At 35.7% G+C, this 21,321-nt stretch overlaps 1 long non-coding RNA gene across 1 annotated transcript; it reads right to left on the reverse strand.

Annotated features, from left to right (window-relative positions):
• Positions 1 to 19,870: 19,870 nt before the first annotated feature.
• Positions 19,871 to 20,664, reverse strand: LOC140852965 (uncharacterized). The gene is made up of 2 exons (XR_012136032.1): positions 20,417 to 20,664; positions 19,871 to 20,222 (listed from the first exon to the last, which is right to left on the reverse strand). It is a non-coding gene; the product is annotated as an uncharacterized lncRNA (long non-coding RNA).
• Positions 20,665 to 21,321: the final 657 nt, after the last annotated feature.

Consider the following 21,321-nt stretch of genomic DNA (forward strand, 5'->3'; position numbering starts at 1 on the left):
TATTTCAGCAAAACAACCTCTTCCCACACCGCTAGAAGCTCCAATGCTAAGGCATCTGGAGTGGCACCAGCGAAGCTGGCCAAGTAGTGTTCCACTTGTGCAAAAATTTGCAAACAAACATCAAAATATTGTACATTACCAGAGATCAATAGGAAGATCTAAAAATTTCTTATATGCAAGAGTGACCTCAGGGCACTAGCCATCGACTCCTAAGCCCCTTGCTCCTCCATATGCAACTTCTCCACAGACGATAGAAAGCTCCTCAGAAAATCCATTGTAGACTGGAGATTCTTCACCACGGACAAAGCAAAAGATGTCGATCCCGAGAGGCCTGCTTGAGAGACTGATGGAGGAAGACATCCAATGGGTGCCACCTGCTCCAAGGATTTTCCAGTCTCCATCACCACTACTGGAATCTTCTCAAGCCAATCGACTATGCCCGCTGCTTGTGTCCTCTCTGTTGGTACCTTCTCGATTGGAGCTTCCTCTAGTGTAGTCTTCATTACGACCTCCGATAGTTGAGCCACTAGTTCAATGGTCAGAACGGGATTCTCATCTCTCACGATCGCGGACACCAATTTGATGACCGAAATCTTGACCTACCTTCTCCAAGCCAATATGAGCTCCAGCTTCTTCATGAAATCCAAATTCATCTTGTTTTTGAGGGTTGCAATGAAAGTCTGGAGCTAGAAAAAAAAAAGCCTTGCAGTCGTCTTTCCTGTACACCTCAAAAGGTAGATTTAAAAGGGGATCAAAAATGAAGACAAAAAGCCACCACCTAAGAAATTAAATTTTTAAAAACCACCAGCTGTGGGATCCCATCAATTGCGATCATTTGCAATGATCGTGCCAAGATGATGTTAGTAACTTTAAATGCTGGACATTCATGAAGGCATGAAAGCACGCATCTCCAAAATCGAGATACGACTTTCAAAATACTTTTTTCACCTAATTCTCAGACTCAGGAGTAGGAGGATAGTGTTATGGGTTATCGTGAGTACCTTGGATTGGCGTGCCATCATGGGATATCTCAAGTCTTCAATCCATCATCAGGACTGCTCATTTAAAGAACAGAACTAGGACATATAGAGCAGAGCTGCTTGCATTTGGTTTGCCGCGTGGTCTACCCGACGTATTGGCTATCTCCGTTGCCTCGGTTGGCTAATGCCTTGGCACGTGGGTTGCCTTTGTTATCACAGCCAACTCACTTCCTGATGTGTGTGACAGCTGTCCACCCCAAGTGGATAGACTCGTGCGTAACCAACTCTTCTGATTTTGCAGGAGCGATTAAATGCTGAATTATCTCACCCATAATGGCATATTCAAATGATCCTACAATCTCGAGATCTCACGATCTTCATACAACTGTGTGACCAGCTGTTCGACAGCCTTTTATATAAGTAACTAAATCTAGAGGATCAAGGTAAGTCAATCAATCTCTCTCAGAGAACTCGTTACTGTTCTTATTTTTTTCTGACTTTAATTTGAGCGTCGGAGGATCCTCGTCAGAGTGAAAATTTTTAGTTTGAACTTATTTTGTAGATCACTCCAGCACCAGTATCCCTGCACGAGGCTCAACCGCCTTCTCTCCAACCTCGACTGAATCGAGCAACAACACAAACTATGAATAGGTAATAAGACTAACTTGGGGCAAACCATGGTCTATGGTGATATGGCCAACAATATTCTATATGGAGCTTACCTTGATCTGGTGACTACGACTCCTCCAGTTATGTCACACCCATCATCTGTTGGATAGTAATTATGTGATTCGAGATGAAATAATCATGTGAGATTATGTGATCGATTTTGGTTGTGAGTGTTTGCATACTTTTTTCATGCTGTGTTCAAGGACATGCATGATTGCATCCTATTGTTATAACTCGTGAAGCATGAGAAAAAAAAATTTAGAATTGCTTTCCTATTTCACTAAGCTAATCCTAGTTGTTCAAATTTTCCATATGGAATGCATGTTCAATTTTGTTTATTTCCTCAATACTCCATGATAGATAACCCGAGTCTAATTTTTGGTTTTAACATTCAGATTGGGTAAGAGTTTTTCTGATCGCTACATCTTAGACATTCCTATAAAAATGACTACTAAATATTACAATTCTGAAATCCATGGAGGCAATCTGTTGTATGGCATTATTTGCATCAACTAGCTTATAACCTCATGCGATGTGATTTTGGTCATCATGACGAAACTGGAGACCTTGATTATGATGTCTTGTGTGTTCACTATCGTAATGTAACTATGCATAAAAGAACCATTTTATCAAACTCAAAAAATTGATTAAAAAAAAAAGAAAAAGGAGATTATGGATTGATGCAAGAGTTCAAACAAACAGATTCAAAAGCCTACTCACCTACTACCTCACGAGATACATGATCCCAAAGGTCAAGTCCTCGGTCGGCCACTTTTCGAATGTTAGTAGTGTGGCTATATGCTCCATAGTCATCCCAAACCACTCATCAATCCAAGCAAAATAGAGCTTATGGCATTCCAAATATAGAGCCCTTTCTCTTTGTGCAATAGCCCGACAAAGTACTTTTCTAAAAAAAAAAAAAGTTGGACTCACTGCTCAATTAAAAACAAAAAATTGCTTAATTCAACATCTCAATACTTATGCCTTGGTCATCGGCCATACAAATCCTTCTCAGTTATAAAATGTGTTGAGTACCATAATTTTATTTTTTATTCCTATCAATATTTAATGAATTACATATTGCTACTTCTCATCAAAATGCAATACTAATTGGTCCAGGACTTGTACAATATGATCTTTTAATTAGATGGCTGAGACCTTAAGAAATTATTGACAATACATATAAATATTAGTTTGTCAAAAGAATAAGGGAAAAGTACACTTAGGTACCCTATGGTTTACACATTTTATTAAAAGGGGCCTGAGTTTTTTTTTTTTTGCACTTAAGGGCCTGTGGTCTAACACCATTAGCACTGAAGAAAAAAATTACCAAATGATGTCAATGATTGCTTACGTGACAATCTGACGTGGCAAGCTAGGTCCCACATGCAAATTATTTTTAAAAAAAATCTAATTTATCCAAATAACTATACATCATTTTTATACTCTAGAACTTCTAATGCCCCCATTTTCATCAAAATCATGTAGAATAGAGAAAAAAAAGACCATGGGAGAGATGAGTTTCAATTCATCGAACTCGCATGCATCAACATTCCAAACTCTAAGCAATGTTCGAAGATGCTCGTGTGATAATGTAGCTCCAATCCGAACATCTTGATTAGATGAGAATATGGATAGAAGATACCGCAACTATGCAAAATTTTCAAGTAATGATAGATGTGGTTTTTTTGAGTGGATCGATCCAAAGGATAAGCCAATGAGGGTAGAGGTTATTCCAAACTTGATGAAGCGTATCAAGAGCTGCGAGAAGAAAATCACGATTTGTAAAGTAAGAGAGGCTGAGCTTGAAATGAAAGTGAGTCGAGCAAAAGAGCAAGTCTGTTGTTTGGATAGCACTCTAATATGCTATCAGAAAGAAATGATCAATATGCATATGGAGCTGGAACAAAATCATCAAGAGAGATTAAAGAATATGAAGTATAATTTTTTTTCACTTATAGGCTTCTCTGTACTTTTGATTATGCTATTTGTGTAATTGAAAAATTAGTGTAAGTAATGCAAATGGCAAAATGTATTTGCCATGATGTTAAGATGTGATGTAATTGGTGTTAAGATGTAATTGATGGTGTAGGTGTAGGACATGCCTTGTATTTGACATACCAGATGTTTGTTAAAATGTCTGAATGAAAATGTGATGTTTTGATAAACTTGGTCTGATTTATTAATTGAATTTATAATGAAAATGTGATGTTTTGTTAAACTTGATCTGATTTGTGAATTGAATTTGCAATGAGATATTATGTGTAAATGATCTGTGAATGAAATTGGAAATTATATGACATTGATAGCAAACTGAAAGTATCACTATAATATTGCTTCAAAATTATCAGTAGCATGAAATTATATAACAACTGTACAAATATCACTTAATTACATAATAATCTTTTTGCTAATATTTTGCTGTATTACTTAAATAAAATAAAAAATACTTATGCAATTACATTGCATACAAAAAGGCCTTTGTAATCGCACTGCAAACAAAAAAGCCTGTTTAATCTAGCTTCAAACTCATTTATCCATCATACTAATTACAACCAACAAATAGCTTTAAACTGTTACTCATGTGCCCAAAATACATAACAAGATTCTCAAAACTTATGTTCAACCAAAAAAAATTTTCAAAATCTACAACTATCTCAACTTACAGCTCATCGATAATAATCTTCAATTGGACTTGTTACAAGTCTTCTTTCTGGGAGAGGTCCTTATTCTTACTTTTTTCAATTTTTCAATTGGTTGCATGTAGCCAGCTAGCTCATTTGCCCTCTTGACATTTTGTAGGCTTAAAGGTGGAATGGTGACAGGTTCAATAAGTGGTTGCTTTTCTTTAGTTCCTGCTGGCCTTAGAGGCTTAAATGGTCCTATTTTAGCCTAAAAAAATAAATTACAAATTAGTTTACTATTATACAATTGTATTAGCTTTTGAACCAGGTTAAATATGATCTCTAACCTTACTTTGCTATGTAGTTATCTAATTGCTTGCAGTATAAGTATGTTGTTGAGAGTTTTGGTGGATTACTGGATTATTGCTTTGCTGTTGACTTGAAAGCATAGACCCTGAATGACAACTTTGCTGTGTGCTTGTTGTTCAACTACCTTCCTTGGTCTTCCCCTTTTCTTTTTTGTCTCTCCCTATACATATATATAAGAGGAAATAAAAATAGTATCTTGGTATATTACTGATAAAAATTGATATACTTTTTACCTGAGTTTGCTCTGAACCAACTTGATTACTTTTTCTTTTTGCTGTGTTCTAACTCTGAGAATCTGTTTGTTGAGGAACACCTTGGGCTTGTTTGATTGCTCTCATACGCCTTTGCCAAGGAGTTTCACCAATAACAGCTGCTTTACAATCTCTCACATTGTGGCCTTCTTGGCCACAATTACCATAAAGTACTGGTTTACTAACCCTTGGTACCCTGAAGGGATTTTTTCCTTCATCAGCACTTCTAATCCTCTTTTTTTTGGATCTGCCTGCTGATTTCCTCACTATAGAGGGATAAATGTCAGCATATTCTATTTTCTCCCATTCTTCCTGGCTTGGCACTAAATGGATCGCATGATTGTATACTACCAAATATGTGGATTTATGGTAATATTGATGCACAAATGTCTCCAGCTTCTCCCTATTTGCATATATTGCTACAATTGCATATTTACAAGAGATTCCAGACAAATCCCATAGCCTACAGCTGTAAGTGAGTGAATTCAGTTCAACAACATGTTGTGTATCATAGAAATTTATTTCATACCTTCTTTCTCCAACTGGAGTGCAGAAACAGTTTCTTGCCTCATATTTTTTCTTCTCTAAAAGGTCTTGTATGTTTGGACAAATATCTCCCTTATACTTCAGCATTCCAGTGTATTTCATATGGAAACATTTCATTAGCCTTCTTCTAATCCACTCAAACATGCTCAAAATAGGCATATCTCTGGCAGTCTTTATCAATGAGTTGAAGCTCTCACTAATATTGTTATGCAAAGCATCATATTTTATTCTGGTGAAGAAAAATGTCCTTGCCTAACATCTTGGATCCTTACTCATCAACTAGTCATATGCATTTTCATTATATTCCTTTAATTTTGTCATAGCATAATCAAAAGTCTTCTCAATCCCAGCCCCAGCTGCAAACCACATCTTCTTTTTGTACTCCAACCCTCTAAAAATCTTCTTATAATTCTCATAAAGATGTTTGAAATAATACCTATGCTCTACCTCAGGCATAAATTCCTGAAATGTCTCTACCAGTTCCTATGGTATAAATTATTAAAATGAGTTTAATTTAAGGAAAGAATTAAAAAATAAGTGAGATAAATTTTTCATATCTTTTGTTGGTCTAAAATGAAGACCCAATCTATCTCAGATGGATGTCCAAAATCTTCAAACAGTAGCTTCAAAAATCATAACCATGATTCTTTGCATTCTATGTTAACATAGGCAATGGCAAGGGGAAATAAATTCTTATTACCATCTCTTCCAACAGCATACAACAGTTGTCCACCCATACATCTTCAAATGACATCCATCTAAACCAACTATTGGCCTCAATCCAGCAAAGCATCCTTGCTTTTGTGAAGAGAACCTCATATACAAGTATTGAAACACAGGTACCAAATTCCTGACACTACATTCATCTTGCTCTTCAGTGACATTTTCATCTGCTATTAATGCTTCATATATATGTTCAGGTATGGTAGCACACTATATTTTTACATAACTACCAAGATTTGTTGCCCTAATAGTGGCTGCATAGTCATGCAACCTAGTGTATTGCTGCTTCAAATCCCCTAATATAAACTCTTCGCTTTCTTTTTAGCTCTATAGCAAAAATTGTTAGAAATTGTGTCTCAAAACCAATCGTCAGTCTGTTGACGGTTAAGCTCATTATTGTACTTAATATAAATTATTAAATAATAAATATTATTTGATTTTTTTATCACTATATGTACATCTTCTTTGAACTCCTGTGATTGTGATGAAGTCCTTAGAACTATTTGAATCGATATAGGAGGATATATCATTTAGTCCTTCAATCTTGTTTCCAACCAAATGATATGTTATTATTAGGATGATAGCTATATCAAGTGTATGTCGTTGTGTACCATGAGCATTGGTTGTCCTCTTAATCAAAGAGTGTGAAGATACTGATATGACATACAAGTGAGATGTAGGTGTATATCTTACTGAATGTAACCAACTGCAGAGTACTCTGCTGTCAAGAGTAAGCTCGCAAAAGATATGGATATAAGTATTTCTCCAACCTGAGATCACCAAGATGACTTGCAAGCAACTCAACATGCTTTAGTACCAGACTATCTAAATTTTTAATTTAGTAATGAAAGATTTTTTAGCACAGTCAAATAATTATGAAGTTGGTGTGTGAGTCAAGATGAAATTGACCCCTTTGAATAAGTAGGAGTTAATGCATCACTTTATTTCAATTCAGTAAAATCTCAGTCGGGATAATTTATGTGATGGATTTGAAAAATTAAAATATAATATGGATGATCTTTTCTGGATTGACAGTTAAATACTAGGTCACCTTGAGCATTAGGATCAAAGGGAAAAATTTTTTATACGGTAACCATATGCCAATGGATTCTTGAATGTTGCTTAGTATTCTTTCGACCTATCCAGACATCGGATACTATTGTTAGATAGTCACTCTAATTGGTATAAAAAAATTATTTTTGTGCTATCGGCTTAGGTTCCAACCTATGGGGTCACACTCAAAAAAAAATTTTAACTGATCATATGGTTGATCGATGATTGAGAATCATTTCAGGGTATAACTATCAATTCGATTGATGATTAACTTTGTGCAAAAATTATAATAAATTAATTCACTAATAGAAGGATTGATTAGTAATTAGATTATTAATTAACTTAATTTGATAAAGCATCAAGATCTGGATCAAGTCTAATTGAATTAGATTTAATTAGATTTGATCCGATTAGGTTATGAGATGGCCTAATCGCCAAGGGAGATTAATTTTTGATTTGATCAAAATTTTAGTTCAATCAATTTTTAATTGGATTAGATTTTATTTATTTAATTAGATCTGATCAAATAAGATTTGGTCTGGAACCAAATATGATTGAACTTAAGAGTCCAATTTAGTTGGACTTCTCCCTAACACCACCCCTTGTCCACGCAACCTTTCTTCATGTTAAATTTGATTTAACATGATGTTCTCTCATGCCCATAGATGTTCTCACACCCCTCCATGTCCAAGTGGATAGGATAAGACTTGGATTTTGAATTCAAGTTTGAAAGGTTTTTGATTTTGAATCAAACCTCCATCCTCATCCTAACTTCCTCTAGATGCCACCCTTGAGATGCTTTTACTATGGAAAAAGGTTTCTGAGAGAGAGGGGGCATGAAACAGAGTGGGGGCGGATCATTCTACGCAACAAAAAGAGAAAAATTCCTTCCTCTTTGGGCATGAGTTCTAGGGTGGGGTTCTAGGGTTTCAACTCTAGACTTTTGTGAGACGAACAAAATAAAAGAGTCTTGTTCCATACTTCCTACACCACCATCTCCTCCTCTTGTTCCATTCTTTGATTCAAAAGAGTTCGGGTGATCCAAACCAAGGAGCATATTTCAACCATCCAGCACCTTTCGTGCGAACTAGTATTCTCGAGGAAGATCGATCTGATCAGGGCTTCGAGCGGACATTCTATAGAGGTCGGACATGCTATATGGCTCCTCAGCATTGAAAATTTTTTTTTACCACATCTATCAATAGTGATGATCATTGACTCACACTCTGGTAAAGAATCTAATCTCAGTAGATAGGATCTACTCCTGATTAGAATATTTGTTTCAGATTCGACCTGATTACAAAATTGATATGATCAATTATTTAAATTCAGATGTTGCATTTATTCATGTCATATGATCCTTATTTGATAGTTTCTAGATCAAATCTAGAATCTGCAATTAGATTAAAATATTTAATATGTAGTCTTCTGCTAAAAAATTTTTAAAAATGCATGCTATGGATTACCGATTTTTTTTTCAAATGATATCAGAGTTGCGTGCAATATGACATGTATGTTATGCATATAATCTGATTTTAATTATTTAGATTAGATCTAAATAATTAATCTTAATTCTGAGTAGCATAGTAATTAGATTGGGTAGATCTCCATAACCATCCGGTCATAGAAGAAAATAAGATTTTATGGCTCTCTCCTTCCATTTGATGGGGTTCTCCTATGGCATGTAGGATGCTGCACAATCTTTTTCATGAAGATGAATAACAAAAAAAAATTAAAAATTTTATTTTAAATCTAATATATTATATGTTAGATCTGAAATTATTTTTTAATTGATTGTATGATAATTTATAAAAATATTTGATAAAATTTGAAACTATTTTCAAATACCAAATCCCAACCCATGTTAGCCTAAAAGTTAATTAAAAATTAAGTAATCTAGATTTGAGAATCAAATATCTAAAGCCTAATTTTCATAAATCATGAGTTTATGAGTTAGCTTGAATCAGGTCTATTTAACTGGGTTAGATCTAGAGCTAAAAATCATTGATAATAGACTATGTTAGTAATTGATCAAATCTAATTAAAGGTTAATTCTAATTGGATCAATTCTTCTCTTGATCAATTCTCAATAGTTGCAATTGATCTGAGTCCATGTCTTTGATTAGATCAAGATAGACCTCGATCATAGCTCCGTGATACAACCCAAGTCTATAAATTGATCGAATTGAAACTAATTAACCAATTAATGTCTAAGATAAATATGACAGTTTTGATCGATGGTCATTAATTAGGAGCTACTTGCATAGATTGAGTCTATGGTGAGTTAATGGCATATCCCTTCCACCGATCTTACTTACTTGGCCAACATGGTGAATCATGTTTTGATCAGATCACTTAATGATTGAGGCTGAACCATACTAGCTAGAAAATCAGTATAACTGATTTAGGTGCCCCTAGTTTGACTTATCTATAATCTTCTTCATGACTTGATGAAGTCAGTAGGAGGATTCGTGACCAATCGACTGGACCAATTTGTATCTAGTTTTCTTTAATCTGACTCGATGAAGTCAGTGGGAAGATTATGATTAGCTAGTCGATCTTTTCTCTTTTCAATACATTTAACTAAATTCTCTAAAATTATTATATCTCTAAAAATAAAATAGTTATGGTGATAACTAGATCATAGCCTCTCATTAAGTTGGATGATGATAGATCCGACAGTTTAGATGATCATTGGAGGTGCCACATACCTGGTGCTCATCTAGCTGTCAGAATTATCATTCATAATATGTTGATTTAGATGTGTCTTTCTAATGATGATCAGGTTGGCTGAGCCACACTCGGATCTGATAATTTATTTGTCAAATGTATTGAATTTTGATATATTAATGGCTAGACCTAACCAGGACTTTCAGTGGAGGTGCCACATGTCTGCTGAAGAGGAGCCTGGGGCAAAATTAACTATTAGAAATTGTTTGATAAAATAATTGATTAAGAAACTACTCATGGGTGTAAAAAAGTTGGTCGAGCCACACTCGAGCCCATGTGCAGCTTATGAGGATTCTAGTACCCACTAAGGAATTAGTATAATTCTTCGAATTGGAGGTAGAGGCCACCAATTCAAATAAAATAGTGAAAAAAATTTTAGACTAAAGTCCATATCTTTGACTTAATCAATTCATATACTAATTAAGTTTTGATTTTTTTTTTACAGTTATGACCATCACTTTGTTGCTCCGATCACATTGGATAGTGATAAATTAATGGGATCTAATTTTGATAGTTGGTATCGAAAATTCAAAATCATCCTGAAGCACAAATAGATCTTGTACGTGCTGACAAATCCAACACCTAAGGAGTCAACTCTGAATGCCCGCAGTATAGTCTGAGACACTTATCAAAAGTGGCTCAATGATCGAATTACGATGCATTGCATTATGCTGGTGGCAATAAATGATGAGTTCAATCATAGATTTGAGAATGCTCAGCCACAGAACATGCTTCAAATATTGAATGAGTCTTTTGGCACACCCGACGACGTTGAGAGGCACAAGACGAGTTGTGCTATCTTCAATGCTTGAACAAGGGAAGGGACATTAATCACTGATCATGTACTATACATAATTGAGATAATTAAGCACCTGAGCAAGCTTGGCTTTCCTTTACATAAGCAACTGAGGAAGGATACAATTTTGAACTCTCTACCAAAATCTTACCTCCCTTTTCTTACTTATTATAGAATGATAAAATCTGTAGTCAACTACCACAATTTGTTGGGATTGCTGCAAAACTTTGAGAAAGATGACCAGCTCCATAAAGAGTCGGTGAATATGGTGGGGGGGTCTTCTTCTGGGCATCGACCCTTTAAGAAAGGAAAGAAAAGCAAGAAGAATAAGAAGAAGGTGTATAGTACTGGGGCATCTAAGCCCAGTCAGATCAAGAAACCTAAGTCTGATCAGAGTCAGATAAAATGCTTCTACTGCAAGAAGCAGGAGCATTGGAAGAAAAACTGTCCTTAGTGTATTGCCTCTCTAGATCCAAACAGGCCAAGAAAAAAGCAAGCTGTTGCTGGATAAGGTAATTATATGATAACACCTTAATTTCTCAATTTATGATTCTACTACCTGGATATTAAATATCGAAAGTTTTTTTAATATTTATAATTCATTGCAGAGTCTGTAGATTAGTAGGAGATTTAAAAAAAATGAAAGATTTCTTAATGTTGAAGATAGAAGATCAGTTTTAGTTCTAGCATTAAGGATTATTAAGCTTGTATTCAAATCTAATATAATTGTTCTTAGTGAATGTCACTTTTATCTTTTATTTTTATTGAATATTATTTCTATAGGTCTTTTGGCCATGAACGGTTATGATATTTCAATAAAAAAAATTATATATCATTATGAATAGTGTTAATATGATGAATGGATAATTGAATAATAAAATTTATATATTGTCACAACCTATTAGTGTAATATACACGTTCAACAAACATCCTAAAATTGATGATGTCTTCGATATCTATCTCTGGCACTATAGGTTAGGTCATATTAACAAGAACAGAATAAACAGGTTGATCAAGAGGAAATCCTCAAAGTCAGTGATTGTGAATCACTTTCAACCTATGAGTCCTGTCTTCTTGAAAAAATGATGAAGCCATCTTTTACTGAAAAAGATGAACGAGTCAGTAAAGTTTTAGGTCTAATACATACTGATGTATGTGAACCCATGAACATAAGTGCCAGAGATAGGTATTATTATTTTATTATATTTACAGACGACCTATTGAGATATGGACACGTCTATTTAATGACACATAAGTCTGAATCATTTAAAATGTTCAAATAATTTCGTAATGAGGTAGAAAAATAAATTGAAAAGAGTATTAAAACTCTTCGATCTGATCGAAGAGGTGAATACCTCTCCGGTGAGTTTTTGATATATTTAGAAGAGAATGAAATTCTCTCACAGGGGACCCCTTCTAAAATACCACAGCATAATGGTGTGTCAGAAATGAGGAATCGAACCCTGTGGGATATGGTTCGGTCTATGATAGACTTTGTAAGTCTGTCGATCTCCTTTTGAGGATATGTACTCGAGTCGGCTTGTTATATACTTAGTAAAATTTTGAGCAAATCCATAAGTAAAACATCACATGAGATGTGGACAAAACGTAAATTAGTACTCTCTCACCTTAGGATTTGGGGGTGTCCAACTTATGTCAAACACTTGAAAACAAACAAGCTCGGACCTAAGTCTGACAAATGTAACTTTATAAGGTATCCAAAAGAGACTAAAGGGTATTACTTCTATCTTGCTAATGAACAAAAAGTATTCATCAACAATAGGACAGTCTTTTTGAAAAAAAAAATCTTTGGGGAAGGAACTAATATCTCTAAGGTTGAACTTGATAAAATTCGATCGGTAGAAGAACCGACACAATCTAGTAAACTCGTAGAATCGAATTTGATTAGATCAAATTCAGAACCTGTTGTAGAGACATCTTTGAGGAGATCTAATAGAGTACTGCACCAGCCATACAGATACTATGATTTCTTGATCTGAGATGATGATCCTGTTGAACTTGATGAGAACAATGAGAATCCAATCACTTATATGGATGCAATACAGAAGTCTAACTCTGATAAGTGGCTAGAAGCCATGAAGTCCGAAATAGAGTTCATGAAAATCAATGATGTATGGACATTAGTTAACCCACTTGAAGAGGTAAAACCCATAGATTATAAGTGGATCTTCAAAAGAAAAAGGAGCGCAAATAGAAAGGTGGAGATCTATAAAGCCTATCTGATTGTCAAGGGTTATCGTCAATATTATGGTATTGACTATGATGAGATATTTTCTCCTATGGTAATGCTCAAGTCCATTCAGATCATGCTTGAGATAGCAGTATACTTGGACTATAAAATCTGACAAATGGATGTGAAAATAGTCTCCTAAATGGAGAGCTGGAAGAAGAGGTGTATATGATACAATCTGAAGTTTTCATATCCATAGATGAGTTTAAGGTGTGCAAACTTTAGAGACCCATTTATGGACTGAAGCAAGCATCTTGGAGTTAGAACATGTATTTTGATAAAGTGATCAGAACGTATGGCTTCGTTAAGAATGGAGAAAAATCCTGCATATACAAGTAGATTAATAATTTTATTATAGTATTTCTTATTTTATATTTGGATGATATTTTTTTAATCAAAAATGACATCCCTGCATTACAAGGGATAAAGATTTGGCTATCATCACAGTTCTCTATGAAGGACTTGGGAGAAGCATCTTACATTCTTGGGATGAAGATCTATAGAGATAGATTTAACAAGTTGCTTGGATTATCCCAGTCTACGTATATTGATATTATGCTGAAACGGTTCAGCATGGAGAATTTCAATAAAGATTATTTTTCGATAAGCCATGAAATTTCTCTCTCAAAGAGAGATTATCTGATAACTTCTCAAGAGAAAGAGCGTATGAGTAAAATTTTATATATTTCGACAGTGTGATCCATTATGTATGTCATGATATATACAAGATCAGACTGGCATAATCACTAGAGGTAGTGAGTAGATACCAGTCCGATCTAGGTGAGAACTACTGAAAGGTCGTAAAGACCATCCTCAAGTATTTGAAAAATACTAAAGATCAGTGACTTATCTATAGAGAATCTGACTTAAAACTTGTGGGGTTTATTGTTGCCCAGATGTGGAGCCCAAAAGGATGGATGAATTGGATCTTTTAAAATATTTAGTGATTAGTGCTCACAAGCAATGTGCTCAACTTGATGAGTGATATGAGTTAATTAACAAAAAAAAGAAGATCAAACATAATTAACTAATGAACAAGTATAGAGCACAATGAAGAAAAGAAAATATGCAAGCACACCTAACGTAAGGGATTTATAGTGGTTCGGTGCTAACCTTGCATCTACATCCACTCTCCAAGTTCTAACTTGAGAATTCAATCCACTAAAAAAATTTTTAATTTACAATACGTCGGATTACACCGACCCTTGCTGTCCAAGCAAGAATACTTATTTTTTGAATACAAGCCAACCCATAAACCCTTCGATTACAGGTTCGGATCAATCTATCCAAGTTTTGAAACCCCCCAAAACTCAATTCTCAAAGTATAATAGCAAAAAAAAATAGTACAAAAAATTTAGCACAAAGAGCTCCTTAAATGAGCACAGTAAAATAATAAAAGCACAATACTCAATGAGTAGAAGCCTTTGTTGGACACCCTCAGATGATTTGGACACTTGAATGTAGCTGGAGAGTGGTTGGTGAGCTGATTGAATGCTTCTTTCTCTCTTTCTAAGATTTTCTTTTCTCTTTCTCGGATTTGAGCTTGATTACTTCTTAGTTCCTTTGATTTTTCATCTCTAGAGAGCATTTATAGTCTTCATTTAGTCTTGACAGTATCTTCGAGTCGGTTACAAGCCATTGGAGTGTGTTTAATGTGCATTAAATGCATCAAAAATGAGTTGAAAATTAATCGTTACGAGCATCAGCTTTGCATGGGTCGACCCATGGGATGCCTCACTGGGAATGGATAGACCCATGAGTTACCTCATTTGACCAGATAGAAAATCATGCTCTCTGTTTTGGTCTCAGGGTCTCAAGGGTCGACCCATGGATCGTCCCACTGCGTGCCACAAGCCAAAATAGGTGCGTGCTGGCTACCCAATACAAGGGGATAACCTAGTTGGATCGTCTCATTTTGTTTCAACCCAGTTTTTCATACATTTAAAATCTGAAACTTACCAAAATACTACCAAACACTCTTAAATGGATTTGAATGAGTTTGATACTTTCAAAAGGCTTCAAAAATATCTCCAACTTGCAAGATCTTCAACTTTGACATCCTTAAAGGAGCTTTTCAAACTTAATATTTTTGGACTACCTAAAATAACATCAAAGTATTCTTTAAGGACAAGAAACTCATTAGTAGTCTCCTCAAATAGTTTATGACCATCAAAATCAATTCTTGGGGCAATATTTATAGATCCAATTTTTAGTCAGATCATGATGATAGTAAGAGTGTGTCAAAATATATATATCCTAAATGATGGAGCAGTCTGCTAAAAAAATTTCAAGCAGCATACTGTGGCTGACTCTGCTTGTGAGGCAGAATATATCGTGACATCCGATGCTGCGAAGGAAGCTGTGTAGTTGCAGAAGTTCATCAGCGAGCTAGGAGTGGCACCCTCCATTGATGGCCCTATCTTCTTGTACAGCGACAGCACTGGTGCCATTACTCAAGCAAAGGAATCAAAGTCACATCAGCGCAGTAAGCACGTTCTGCACCGCTACCACCTAATCTGGAAGATTGTGGATCGAGGTGACATCGAACTTCAGAAGATCGACAGAAAGAAGAATCTGACCGATCCATTCACTAAAGCCCTCGATGTCAAAAAGTTCGAAGATTATAAATCAAAGATGGGTATACGATACTATACCGATTGGCTTTAGTCTAAATAGGAGTTGTTAAGAATTATATCTCAAAATCAATCGTCAGTCTGTTGATGGTTGAGCTCATTATTATAATTGTATATAAATTATTAAATAATAAATATTATTTAATTTTTTTATCATTTTGTGTACATCTTCTTTGAACTTCTATGATTGTGATGAAGTTCTTAGGACTATTGAATCGATATAGGAGGATATATCGTTTAGTCCTTAAACCTTGTTTACAATTAAATGATATACTATTATTAAGATAATAGCTATATTAAGTGTAGGTCATTGTGTGCCATAGGCATTGGTTATCCTCTTAACTAAGAAGTGTGGAGATACTGATATGACAAGCAAGTGAGACGTAGGTGTACATCTCACTGAACGTGACCTACTATGGAGCACTCTGCTGTCAAGAGTAGCTTGCGAAGGATATGAGTATAAGTGTCCCTTCGATCTGAGATCACCACAGTGACTTGTAAGCAACTATCTATATTTTGGTATCCGACTATCTGAATTTTTAATCCAGTAATGAAAGATTTCTAGGCACAGTCAAGTACTTCGAAGTCAATGTGTGAGTCAAGATAAAATTGATCCCTCCGAATAAATAGGAGTTAATGCATCATTGTATTTTAATTCAGTAAAACCTCAGTCGGAGTAATCCATGTGATGGATTTGAAAAGTTAAAATATAATATGGATGACCTTTTCTGGGTGGACGTTAAGCTTGAGATCATCTTGAGCATTAGGATCAAAGTGATGAATTATACGGTAACCATATGTCAATGGGTTCTTGAATATTGCTTAGTATTCTTTCGACCTATCCAGACGTCGGGTATCATTGCTAGATGATTATTCTGATTAGTATAAAAAAAATATTTTTGTACTATCGACTTAAGTTCGAACCTATGGGGTCACACTCAAAAGAAGTTTTTGACTGATCATGTGGCTGATCGATAATTGAGAATCATTCCAGGGTATAACCATCAATTCGATTGATGATTAATCTTGTGCAAAAATTATAATAAATTAATTCACTAATAAGAGGATTGATTAGAAATTAGATTGCTAATTAGCTCAATTTGATTGAACATCGAGGTCTAGATCAAGTCTAATTGAATTAGATTCAATTAAGTTTGATCCGATTAGATTATGAGATGGCCTAATTGTCAAGGAAGATTAGTTTCTGATTTGATCAAGATTTTAATTCAATCAATTTCTAATTGGATTAAGATTTGATTAAGGATATAAAAGTCTAATTGGATTGGGTTTCATTTATTTAATTGGGTCTGACCAAAGAAGATTTGGTTTGGAACCAAATATGATTGAATCTAAGAGTCTAATTTAGTTGGACTTCTCCCTAACACCACCCCTTGTCCATGCAACCTTTCTTCATGTTAAATCTGATTTAACGTGATGTTCTTTCATACCCACAGATGTTCTCTTGCCCCTCCTCCACATCCAAGTGGATAGGATAAAACTTAGATTTTGAATTCAAGTTTGAAAAGTTTTTTATTTTGAATAAAACCTCCATCCTTATCCTAACTTCCTCTGGACACCACCCTTGAGATGCTTTTACTATGGAAAAAGGTTTCTAAGAGAGAGGGGGCATGAAATAGAGAGGGGGTGGGTCATTCTGTGCAACAGAAAGAGGAAAATTTCTTCCTCTTTGGGCATGAGTTCTAGGGTGGGGTTCTAGGGTTTCGACTCTAGATTTTTATGAGAAGAATAAAACAAGAGAGTCTTGTTTCATACTTCCTACACCACCATCTCCTCCTCTTGTTCCATCCTCTGATTTGAAAGAGTCGGATGATCCAAAGGAAGGAGCATATTTCAGCCATCTAGCACCTTTTGTGCGAACTAGCATTCCCAAGGAAGGTCGATCTGATCAGGGCTTTGAGCGGACATCCTGTAGAGGTCAAACGTACTGTGTAGCTCCTCGACATCAGAAAAAACTCTTTACTACATCTATCAGCAGCATTGATCATCAACCCATGCTTTGAAAAAGAATCTAATCTCAGTAAATAAGATCTACTCCTGATTAGAATGTTTGTTTCAAATTCGATCTGATTGCAAAATTGATATGATCAATTATTTAAATTTAGATGTTGCATTTATTCATGCCATATGATCCTTATTTGGTAGTCTCTAGATCAGATCTAAGGCATGTAGTTAGATTAAAATGTTTAATCTGTAGTCTTCCGCTAAAAAATTTTTAAAAATGCATGCTATGAATTGCCGATTTTTCCTTCAAAAATGAATGGAAACCTCAACTTCAAGTTCCCTTTGGATCCTCTTCTTCATTGTATTTACCTCCCAATCTGGATTATCTCTCAATTCATCCATAAATTTATCTAATATGTATTTTGAATTCACCAAATTATTCTTGAAACTCCTTGGACACTCATGCTTTGGTTTAAAACTTTTAATCTGGATGGATGTACTTTGTCCCATTATGGAAGCATGAATTCTGAAGCCACATTTTTCCTTGCAAATGGCTGTTATCTTGGTCTTGGAATTCTTAACAAACTTATAATCAAAATCTTTTTTGACTGCCCATTCCTTTAATGCCCTGCTGAACGCATAGGCATTTGTGAACTTCATTCCCAAATACAATTGTGGATCCTTCAAATCATTGGCCTCATCAAAATCTAGACAAACTTCCTACTCATCTTCAGAACCTTGAAGGATATGTAACTTTTCATTAGACTTTATATCTTCATTGAATTCATCAAAGTCTTCTTCTTGCAAGTCATTTACCTCAACATCATCTCTGTTTGTTTCACCATCATCTCTGCTCGTTTCTTTGGATGGAGAGTTGCTTGCATCTATATATCGTACATTGATGAATATATCATCATCACTACCCTCCATATCATCATAGAGCCAACTAGCTTCACTACAACTGAAATCACTATCATGTAAATCCTCAGATAATTCTTCTACAGGTTTATAGTCACTATCCATTGAATCTTCACTCCAACTATGTCCTGTTTTAACAGTCTGTCCCATCTCTAAATTTCCACCTCTATCAGCTGCATAAAACTCACCAACTTCAAAGCTATCAAACTCATCAATGGATAAACCTTCTTCTACAAAGTAAACCTCAATATCCCCCATCCCTTTATTGTAATCTAGCATGTTAGCAACATTCATATCACTCAAAATCTCTTCATAAGATTTTAGTCCTGTCAATCCAGCAATCTTAAACCACATCTATCCTCTATCTTTGTATCTCAATTCTTTGGTATATCCCAGCATCTCAAACATTGACAGATAGTCTATGTCAATGTTGTCATAGTATGTCACTTCACCATCCTTATAAACCATAGTATCCATAGACTGCCACTTCCCTCCATGGTGAATTACTAGATTCACTCTTTCAGTCATCCTAGCCTGTTAATTACATAAAATTTATACAAATTTTAACAAAAATCTAAATATTGACAGATAATATACAAAACCTAAAATAAATCCATTCGACATACATGCAAAATCCATAGCACTCCCCATTCGAAGACCTATGAAGATGATAAAAGCTCACACCATAACAATCTCCATTTACACAACAACCCCCATCTTCCTGATAGATGATAAACGCTCACACCACAATAACCCGACATATCCTAAACCCATATCAAACCTATTCGAATCTTGCCCATTTACATATATACACCTTTTGTTGCAAGAAAGGGATAAAAGTATTGAGAGAGGGCTACCTCCAACAATGACTCCACACAACACTTCAGCAACCAGAAGAGAAAAATTATCCTTGCAATTGTAGTCGCTTCTTTGGTAGAGAGAATCAATAGTCACTTCTTTGATCATAACCACATGAGTTAACATAACCACAAGATGTCCGGATTGGAGCTACATTACCATAGAGCATCTTTGATCATTGCTTAGAGTTTGGATGAATTGAAACTCATCTCTACCACTCTCTTTTTTTTTCTCTATTCTACATGATTTTGATGAAATGGGGGCATTAGAAATTCTAGGATTAAAAAATGATGTATACTTATTTGGGTAAATTAGGTTCTATTTTTAAAAAAAAAAAATGTATATGAGACCCATTTTATCACGTCAGATTGCCACGTAAGCAATCATTGACATCGTTTGGCAATTTTTCCTTAAGTGCTAACGATGTTAGACCATGGGCTCTTAAGTATAAAAAAAAAAAAAAATACCTCAAACCCCTTTTAATAATAAAATACGTAAACTACTGGATACCTAAGTATACTTTAAAAGCTAGTAAATAACTTTGCCATAGTAGAAAGCTACTCGGATACCCGATGTCCTCATCATCGTCGTCGTCCGGCATGAAACGAAGCATGTCGCTGTAATGGTCTCATTGCCAACACCTACCCCGCTTCTATCGTGGAGCATTCCCTTGACGGCACCGATGTCCGCATCTTGGCCACTAACGTCAAGAAGGCCCTCAAGCTCTCCTACTCCCTCCCCGCCCCGACTGTCGTCGGACTGCCTCCCAAGGTGATCTTTCCCCTCCGCCATTTCTCCTCCACCACCATCCACCTGCCATGCCGACCTAAGGTTCTGCATCCAAGCTCCGTTGCCGTGCCTATGATGTTCCAAAAAGAAAAAGAAGCAAAATGAAAAAAGAGTGATCAATTTATGTGGGAAAAGGTTTTACCTTTCAATTTTTTTCCATCTTTCTCCTATTTTTGTTGATGTTCCTACTTTTTCCTATGAATCTCCCAAAAAGAAAAAGAAGCGAAAAAAAAAATGATCAATCTACGTGGGAAAAGGTCTTACCTTTCAATTTTTTTCTGTCTTTCCCTTGTTTTCGTTGATTTTCCCACATTTTTCCCTAGTTTTTTCGTTGTTTTTGCATCCTCAGGAGTCTCAATTAGGTGGGAGGAAGTGGCCGAATAGGGAAGCTTAGGCGATGGCTAGGGTTTTGCAGTGTGGGGATCAAAAAGGGATAGCTCCCGCTGCTATTTTGTGGCGTCGGGACTCTTGTGGCATCGATTCTTCAAGCACATCCTAGGAATTGGTCCAGAACCCTAGCTAAAGAGATTGAAATTGTGGAACAAACTGAAGGAAAAGATAAGACTCGAAACTGAAAGAATGAAAAGATTGAGAGCTTACGGATCGAGGGAGGTGGATTTCCCTCTGGGCGGAGATCCATTGAGGCTCGACAACCTTTGAAGATGGCGGTGAAGATGATCGTGCAGCTGTAGGTGGTGCACTTCAGTGCCATTATGAGCAAAGCAAGAGGAGGGGGAGGCAAGGGGCAAGAGCAAGATATTTTTTTTTTATTTTTTACTCCTGCCGCTTTACTCTTGAAGATTTTTCTTCAACCGGGCTCTCTCCCTCCACCAAAACCCTACGTGTCAAACGAAAGCCTTATCAATACAGAGACCTCTATATATATATATATATATATATATATTAGGTACCTGCAAAGACGCAAGCAGAATGACCCAAGAAAATAATCTGGGAGAACGAGATGATAGGCCAAACTCCTTTTAGAGGGAAATAGCTTCGGAAAACATTTGCCAGAACAGGCCTTAGAAAACAATATTGAAAATTACCCCGCAGCTCTGGAATGGCACAGAAATGTGGATACCCTTTTGCCTTTTTTTTTTGGGGGGGGGGGCGGCGCGGCGGGGGAATGCTAAAAAGCGTCACATGTTGCTTTAGAAACGTGTAACAGC

The sequence above is a fragment of the Elaeis guineensis genome, chromosome 12, assembly GCF_000442705.2.
Source record: "Elaeis guineensis isolate ETL-2024a chromosome 12, EG11, whole genome shotgun sequence".
Lineage (NCBI taxonomy): Eukaryota > Viridiplantae > Streptophyta > Magnoliopsida > Arecales > Arecaceae > Elaeis > Elaeis guineensis.